We start from the raw sequence: 9,312 nt of genomic DNA, 5'->3' as shown, positions 1-9,312 counted from the left end.
TATGTAATATAACATATCCTTATATATGAATTATGTCCATAAAATAGTTATTTGCGATGCTAATACACCTTCAAATATCAGTTTTATTCAAATAATTCCCTCTGTAGTCTATTCTCACTGCACTAGTGATTGTTGTCTCCCTCTGGGGGTGGGTCTCAGTGTGCACTCTAAAAAAAAGAATGAACAGCAACAACTTCAGTCATCAACAAATAAAATGCAAACTCACAAAAATCACAGAAAAACATCCCAGTTAAATCAAAAGAATCTGTTTACTTTATCTAAACGACGTCCCTGAAAACCGTTGCTTAATTAGCTTCCAAAAATAAGCCTAGATAATTGTGTGCTAAGAATATCTAAAAGAAAAGAACACTACCTTTTGGTTTTTAAATATTGCCTTTATTGGAATTTGGCATAATGTATTGTATCTATTGGGCTATCTATTGGTGAGCTGCGCATATACCAGCAGTAGCTGCAACACCCACTAAAGCCCCATAGAAAGAGATCTCTGAGCATATGTTCTCCAGTTGTTCTCCTCTCGGGTATTTGTTGTGGACAGAAAACATACCTTTCTCTGCTTTTTAGTTCACATCCCTTAAGGCTCTTCTGGTGGTGTTGTGTTTGTGTGCTTTGATGAAGCCAGAGGGCACACCTCTCCCCAGTGTAATAAATAGTTTACAAGTGGAGACAAATATATCAGAATGTGAAGCACATTCAAAAAACACATTGAACCAAAAGACTTAAAGTCGCTGTTTCACAGCTGAGGGTGATCAACTCACTGCTCTACTCTACTATTGATTCTCTCTCAGCTTGTGTCTCAGCTGGGTGTTTGCTGTCAGTGGTGCTGAAACCGTTCTCAACTCAATGCCTTTAAGACCCTATTGACACCTGATCCGCAAAACACGAAGTTGTTTACACATGCTATTTCATGGTGTCATGCACATTTATTATGTCAGTCATTTGGTGTATATGTTTTCAGGCAGAAATGTCCAACATATTCAATCTCGTACTTGCATAAGCTGTTTCAAATGTTTTATATAGTGTGGTCTGCTAGAGAAACCCATGATTAAACAGAAGAACAGACAACGATAGAGGCCGCAAAAAGCAGCTGCTTTCATCTCTGGTGTTAACATCTTCTTTATCCATTAGCCTATCAGTGAAAAGTCTGCTGTTCAGAGTGAATTCCAGACAGACAATTGTGTATTTTTCTGTCTGGGCCAATGACGCAGAAAATTATGCAGTACTTGCTGGCTGAGACACACAGAACGTGAGTTTTTGAGTTAACACGACAAACATTTTGTGATCATATGCATCCCATATCACCTCTGATGCTGCTTTGAGTGATCAGTTTACAGTGTATTTCCCAAGATTCCTAAGTATGGACATTCATCTAGAAAATCTCACAAATCTGTAAAGACTCATTTACTATATTGAACCTCCTGACCTCAACTTCCAAAGCTGGGATATGCACATGAAGAATTTAATTCTGCTTTAATGTGTATGTTAGAAAATAAAGGCTTCTTCTTCTTCTTCTTCTTCTCCTCCTCCTTCTTAAGTCTAAGACAAAGCTGGTCAGGATTTCATTTAATTGCAAGTTTTATACTGTATATAATAATACTGTTTACTTGACAAATAAACATCTTGAAGCTTGACGACACATCGGACCTTGTTCGCACCTGTGCTTGCTGCTGTCCCTTTACCCAGATGGCAAATCAAAGGCAGATGTGACCAGTGTCTTTGTCAGATGAAATCAAATGGGCTTTTATTATTATTCCATTGTATAGCTTAAATACAACTGGGCAAAAGGTAATTTCTCCCGGACCATGGTGACAACACATGACAATACAAGAGCACAGTAGAGAGTAGTGCAGATACATGATCATTTGAGATGAGTGCAACAAAATGCAATCACTTTAAACTGGACAATAAATGCACAGGATAATGCATGTTAAGGAGACAAGACAACAGAACAGTGTTTTGTGCAGAAAACTAGAGCAAACCATTGATTGCAATCTATCGACTATAAGGATAAGCATGCCATTGATATCGGGTGACACACACACACACACACACACAATTATTCAAGAGGATTACAATTAAAATGGCAAAGAGCAGTAAAATGAAGGTTAATCATGCAATGCAGAATATGGTCAAACGTGGACACCTAACCATCACACACAGCAGTACTGACATCCTGGATCAGGTATCTGGGCATCTTAGATCCACAGAAGGCAAATCCTATCCATCCTATACACGTTTGGGGAAAAACCACATTTACATGTGAAGTGTCCATGAACGTCTTTATAATCTTCACTACTCTTCCAGTGATGTCTACTACACATCCAGTCACAATATGTTCACGTGAATCATATATGGTATCATATATGTTTGTGCCACCATCTGAAATTAGATCACTGGTCACACATTCAGTCAGACATGCAAGTAGCTGATAGTTTGGAGTTAAACTGTATGATTGTGAGTGCATGTAGAGTCTCTCTCTCTCTCTCTCTCTTTCTCTCTCTCTCTCTCTCTTTGTGTATGTGTGTGTGTACCGCCCCTCCCCACATGCTCTCACTTACTTCGTCTGTCTGTACGTACACCCGCGAGCAATCAGAATAGAAGCGCTCAAGCTTTCCACAGTCCATCCACGCGAGCAACATGTCCTCAGACGTGCAACTGCGCGACGGAGCGAACCGAATGAGCACCGGCATCACGGACACACACCAAGCGAGGAGCGAGATCGCCTGAGAGCATGTAGGTTCATATCCCGCTTTATGCATATACATTGCAATGTGTGTGTGTGTGTGTGTTTGGGGAAGGGGGCGGTAGGTGCATAGATCGTGAGCCGTTTTATTCCCTTGGTCAAATAATCGCCAAAAGACAAACGGAGAGAAATGCGCAATACACGCGCTTGACATTTAGTGATAGACAGTAAAAAAAAAAAACAGTAAAAGCCACTACAACACGGTGCTGAGATGAAAACGCGCTGCGATATTCTCCAAGTCTACCCAGCTTCATTTTTTCCCCAAGAACTAGCTGGAGGAACTGATGGCACTGTGAAATCTCGACTCAGTTACAGGTAAAAACGCGCTTATTTCATTGCATATCTAATGTACATGTGCAGATAGAAACATTGCTACCAGGAAGTCTATCTAGGTAGTCTGGTCTGGTAGGCTGTGGTACCCCGGTGAGACAGTGCAGGTTCTCTCATCAAGAACCTGAGCTCAGGTACATCACACACCCTGCGCCGGACCCTCGCGTGTCCACTTGTGCCACTCTACTGAACTGTTCTCAAGAAAAAAATGTTGTTTTTTTTAAACAAACAAACAAACAAACAAACAAAAAAAACAGAATATATAAAAACAACAAAGACAAAATCTACACAAGTTCAGATTAGCTTGAAGAGTTGTGCCTACACAATTGTTGGTCTTGGTTACAACCATTTTAGAATCGTTTCAAGTAACTCAGTTATTATTATTATTATTATTATTATTAGTAGTAGTAGTAGTAGTAGTATTCGATCTCGTTAATACAGATGGATGTGTCTGTGGTATTGACTAAAACTAACAGGATTTTCTCTAGGGAAAAATGCATGCAGATTTTTCTACAATTTCTACAAAAAAAGTACAATTCTCTCATTTAAAATACAATCCTCCCTAGTTACATTTCTAGAAACAAACAAACAAACAAACAAACAAATACTTCTCTTCTGAAAACTAGCTGATTGAAAGTTTTTGAATTCTGTCTGCATTAATTCAACCTCTCTCTCTCTCACACACACACACACACACACACACACACAAGCTTCCTGATGAACCCATGCGTTACGCCAGACAGAATCACACATTTTACGCAGACAGGTCCCACAAATCCATAAGCTACTAATAACATCAAGAATGCATGATGCTTCTGGGGTTAGTTAGAGATAAATCTCATTTTTTATGCGAAATTCATTCTCCAAGCTGCGTCGTGTAGCTATTCCCTTAGCACATTTCAGACGTGCCTGGTGTGTCGTGTGTCTCTATTCATGTGTTTCTGATGTTAAAAAGAAAACGGTACTGGGATCGGTTCTGGCGCAATTTTGACGCGTGAGCTCGTGCGCTAAACGTCGTGACCCTGACCCTTCCGTAGTCCTTGGGGTGACGCGTAATGACTCACAATCTGCTCCATTACGGTTACTAATGACTCTTCATGAGATTGGATTTGCTATTCGCATGCAATTCGATATCCGAGTGAGAATAAGACGTTTATAACCACAGTCATATTGACTAGACTGAAGCGTGTGTGTGTGTTTGTGTGTGTGCGCACGCGGCACGGTAACCGACTTGTCCTCTTTAATATTAAAATCCTGCTGAGCCGACTGTCTGTGCATTTGAGTGATGTCTATCAATTTCGAACCTTTTTATCACTATACTCGAAAATGACTTTTCTGAAGGAGCAATTTCTTTTTTTTCCCGGCTGCTTTACGCATGAAGGTGTTTGTGTCATGTTTCCGTGGATGAATAACGACCGATAATCAATATCAATCAATACAATAAGACAAAAGGTATCGTCTTCTACAGATTATTTCAGCACATAACTGTGGTCTGATGGTGATTACTGAACCTGGATTGCAGTGATATCCATTACAAGCTTTGAGTCCATGGGGATGTAATTTAGCGTTCATCAAGTATCATGTGAACAAATAAGTTATAACTCATAAGTTGGCGTAAGTTATGACTCAGTTCTGCATCAGACATTAAGGTTTAAAACAAAACTGCTCAATATTTTAATTTGTCTGGTGGACCATTTACAGGGAATCAATACCCAACTGAGACGCCATACATTTCACACACACACACACACACACAATAAATACAACAGCCACATACAGATTATACACTGTAGTAATGCACACAATAATTTGGTTTGTGTAAAGAAATGCTGTAAAGCAATGATGCCTCATTAAAGTAATAATAAAAAATACTTTAATAGTCAACAATAATAATCTAAATAAAGTCAGTACTTGGTGTGACAATCCTTTGCTTGAAAAAAACATCAGTGGTTTCAGGTAAAGAAATGATATGGTAAGTTTTACTGAGCATCTTTAAGAATCTTCCACAATTCCTCCGGAATCTTCTGTTTTTGCAACTAAAACTCAACATTAGTTTCATCAGTTCATTTTGTTTGTCATTTCAAGTTTTTTTTATTTTTTTTTTTATCTATTACTTACTTTACTGACATACAAACATTCGTCTGTACCGTTTTGTTGTTGTTGTTATGTTTGTAAATCCAAAATATTTTTAATAATGCAGATGTCATAAAAATAGATAAAAATGTGTGTACCTAAGACAGCTAAGACAAATAATTGCAAAATTGCAATAATTGCTTCTTTTTTTGTAATATAATACAAAAGAAAGGAATTTAGAAATTGCTCATTTACAGTTTCTTCTTCTTTTTTCCCCAAATTGGAGGCAGTGTACTGTATAGATGTGTAATTCCAGTAGAAGAGATTTGATACATTGGAATTAACAACAACAGCAGTGAGAAGAAAAACAAAACATGTTTCTAAATTTATAAATATATTTTTTAAGATTTATGTGAAGACCTTTTTTTAAGGTGAAATCATTTAAACACATATCTATTAGGCAAGCTAAAGGTAGACACACATGAACACAAAGAAAGTGTGCTTTTAGTGTTTTGTTATCTGGTATATAAAAAGGACTGAGATTAAACACTGTGTTTTAAGCCAAACCTCTTTCCTTGCTACATGTAACATTTTCTTGCAAAAAATTGCTAGAAAAATCCTTGCTAAATTGTCATATATAATACATTCTAAGCATCAATACGTAAGTAAAAAAGGTTTTTTTGCAAATTTTTCTGTGAATTGGTAAAATCATAGCACACCATTCTTTTTAAACTCCTACCAGTAAAGACACATATGTAAATACTTTCTATAATAGCTGTACTCATGTTCACTGCTCGAGAATCTAAGGCTAAATGTGTGTGGTGTGTTGGCATGTCTTGGTCCAAATCTGCAGAAAATCTGCTGTAATTTTGAAATTTGCGTTCATTTCATTGCAGAATCCCAGAGGGACTGGAAAAGTTTTTAAAAGTCGTTAAAACTATGCAAAATATCAAAGCTTTCACTGATAAAAAATTTAAAACGGTATTTAATACAATATTGCAACACCAGTGTAATTCATTAGATTCAGCTTATATACGTCAGCAAACCTTTAAGGGTTACAGGCACAACCCCCAAGGGTCCCTTAATTAAAAAAGGAAAGAAAAAAGAAAAGAATACCCAACTTTCAATTATTCAGTAGAACTATATTTAACTCACTCTTCATTTTACCTACCAAACACTGAATAAATAAAGATATTTCCTTAAAAGTTTTTTAGGGATTTAATCCGTGTTAAAATTGGACAATAATCACTCAAATGTCAAATCTCAGATTTTTAGATTCAGATCATGAATCCAGTCTGCTGCTAGTAATGGAAAATTCCGGGCCTTGTTCTCACTAAACTGACTATGAACAGACTTAGGGTTAGCTGACATGCTTTTCTTTTTTTTAAATTTTTATAATGAAGCCCTTTTCAGCCTTCAAGCTGCTGCCATTATAAATGAGTTTATCTTTCTCAGAATTTTTTATCTTTCTCTACTTGGGCACAATGCGAGCGCGTGCACACAATCTCCTTACTCGTAGCTGCTCAGGCTACAGTCTAGTTTATGCGTTGGTGTGTGTGATTGTCCTCAGACAGCCTCAGGTGTGTCTTTGTCTTTGTCCTATCGTTCATCCAGTAATAATGCTGACTGCCAGTCCACACATGCAAAATCATTATCATGTAAACACTCACAAAAACGAACACATGCCACAAAGGACCCCACTGTATGGATTTTACAGCTGTGTCTTTCAGCTCTTCTTATTCTCTCTCACACACACACACACAAAATAATTGATACAATACAACACCATGTCCAATTAATTTACATAGTTTAATATTAAAAGCTGAAATATCTTGATAAAATTGCACGTTTTTTGTGGCTTAAAAAAATACAAGCCGAAATAAATCATGTCAAATCTTTTTCACCCTTTTTAATATATAGCAACCAGTAAAATAAAATAAAATAAAATAAAAAACTTTTTAGAACAACCCTAAACTACTATTTTATTTATTTGTTTATTTATTTACTTATTTACCTACTTATTAAGAGTCTACCAAGTTCCTCGCTTCATTTTAATTACATTTTGTGTTGATCTTCTGTACTCAGCCCTCTCCGGGCCATTCCAAAGGTTTATGTTCAGACCAGTCCGTTCCAAACTGTAGATCATCTTCTCTTCTGAAGCCATTCCTTTGTTGACTAGGATTTGCGCTTTGGGTCATTATCATGCTAGTGACATTTTTTATTTTTTTGCATCTTTAGCTGTCCAACAGACGCCTGCAGTTTTTGTGTCAAAATGCAGCTGCTATTTAGAGCTATCCAGATTTCCCTCTATCTTGACCAGAGCCTCAGTTTCAGCTGAAGAGAAGCAGCCCCACAAGCATGATGCTGTGATCTTTATGCTTCACCATGGGTATGGTGTTCTTTGGGTGATAAGCTGCTTTTTGGTTTTTTGCCAGACATATTTTTTAGAATTATGCACAAAAACTTCTACATTGGTCTCATCAGACCATAACACATTTTGCCACATGCCTTTAGGAGATATTCACAACAACATCTTCACAGACATTCCACATCCATGTTTTTCCAATCCCAAGCACTGGAACATGTTCAGATCATAAAATCGACACTTGATCGAAAATCAAGTGTAAAATATTGCAGTGTTAGGACCCTACAGCAGAGTGTTTACTTATAGGATTCCAAGTTATAATGTTTTGTTTTTCCAAAGAATCCCATAAAGAAGCCTGGAATGTAATCACAGGTCAAACCCATGTCTGCGATTCTTTAGTCCCAGCCGGAGATCAAAGTGCAGTTAGTTGTGAAACCAAAAAAATCTTTACTGAAGAATAAATGACCACAACGTAGTCTACGAAGCTGAAAACAGACACGAGTATCAAAAACTTCACTAAAACCATACAAAAAGTTCAAAGTGTAAGGAATGGCAGACTTCTCATGTTTGTGAGTCTCAGAAAATTAGAGCACCAAGACTCAAGACTGAACACAAAGCACTAAACAAGCAGGCTTAAATATAGCAAGACAGTGGTTAAGTGAGTCTGGCCAACCGAGCAGTAGGACATCTACAGGTCTGGAGGATACATATAACGTATCCTTACACTGATGTGTAGAATATGTAAAAACAAAATGTCATTTCACAGGGCACGTTGGGTTTCATTTTTATCAGCATGCTAATGCCATGGCACAAAAATCTGTCCAAGAATCAGTGAAAAAGGAAAGTGGGTCAAAGTCCTGGCTTCTTTTACTGACCTTCCTGGAGTTTCCAGAGCACGCATCCCCCACTGACCTGCTGAAAAAGAGCTGACCAAAAACAACATATTATTGTGGAAATAGTATGTGTGATTATTCGAAAACAAACACAAAAAAGAGAGGCAGGATAAGAGTAAATACATTAGAAAAAAAAGTAATTGAAGAACAGAACAATTTTCATAATCAAATACTGTATGATTCGATACGATTTATATCAATTACACATCAGTGGAAGTGATTAGCAGCTAGCTGACAGAACTAACAAGACATCTGTATTTTGTCTCCTTTGTCTGTTCAAAATTTTTACAATAACAGCATCTCAAAATTTGAACGAACAGTCCCACAAAAGATACCAATTTCAGTCTGAAACAGAGATCTAACCACATAACAAGAAATTACTTGGTACTATATAGAATATAAACAATGATAAATATATCGTTAAGAGAGAATGATGGAGAATACGATGCAAATTGACCAAACACTCAGCTTAACAGCTTCAGAGTAAACAACTCGAATTTTTATCTAATTCTTGAAAAAAGTGTATAGAATTTTACATATATATTTGTGTCTTGACTGAATATTTATGGAGTTTATGCATCACTCAAGTGCAGAACCGAGACACAGCCTGTAAAAATGCAACAGCTGAACAATCTGTCGTATTTAGCATTTGAGTGTAATAGCGTGAAGTAAACTTACATAATGAATATACACAAAACCCAATATTATCTGCTGTCAGATCTCAACACTCAGCACACCTTTCCTGAGAATCCTACCTCCTTCGTATTTCCAGAAAATAACCTGAACTATAGTTTGTTTAAGGAAGTATCACATAATTCAACATGGGAGACACTGGGTATGTTTAACTAGCCATCGTGCATAGCTATAGAGCATGTAGAAATGAAATACAC

The 9,312-nt window shown here is 37.0% G+C and overlaps 1 protein-coding gene across 2 annotated transcripts in view; it reads left to right on the top strand.

The window, feature by feature from the left end:
- Window positions 1-2,593: 2,593 nt before the first annotated feature.
- chrm2a (cholinergic receptor, muscarinic 2a) overlaps window positions 2,594-9,312 on the top strand; it is an 83,892-nt gene continuing 77,173 nt past the window's right edge. For both annotated transcript variants that reach the window (XM_058408946.1, XM_058408945.1), the window contains exon 1: window positions 2,594-2,751. The gene's annotated coding sequence lies outside the window, so the exon portion shown is untranslated. The remainder of the gene's footprint in view (window positions 2,752-9,312) is intronic.

This window comes from Hemibagrus wyckioides, linkage group LG14, assembly GCF_019097595.1.
Source record: "Hemibagrus wyckioides isolate EC202008001 linkage group LG14, SWU_Hwy_1.0, whole genome shotgun sequence".
Taxonomy (NCBI): domain Eukaryota; kingdom Metazoa; phylum Chordata; class Actinopteri; order Siluriformes; family Bagridae; genus Hemibagrus; species Hemibagrus wyckioides.
The sequence above is the reverse complement of the archived record's forward strand: the minus strand, read 5'-3'. Positions and strand labels throughout refer to the sequence as shown.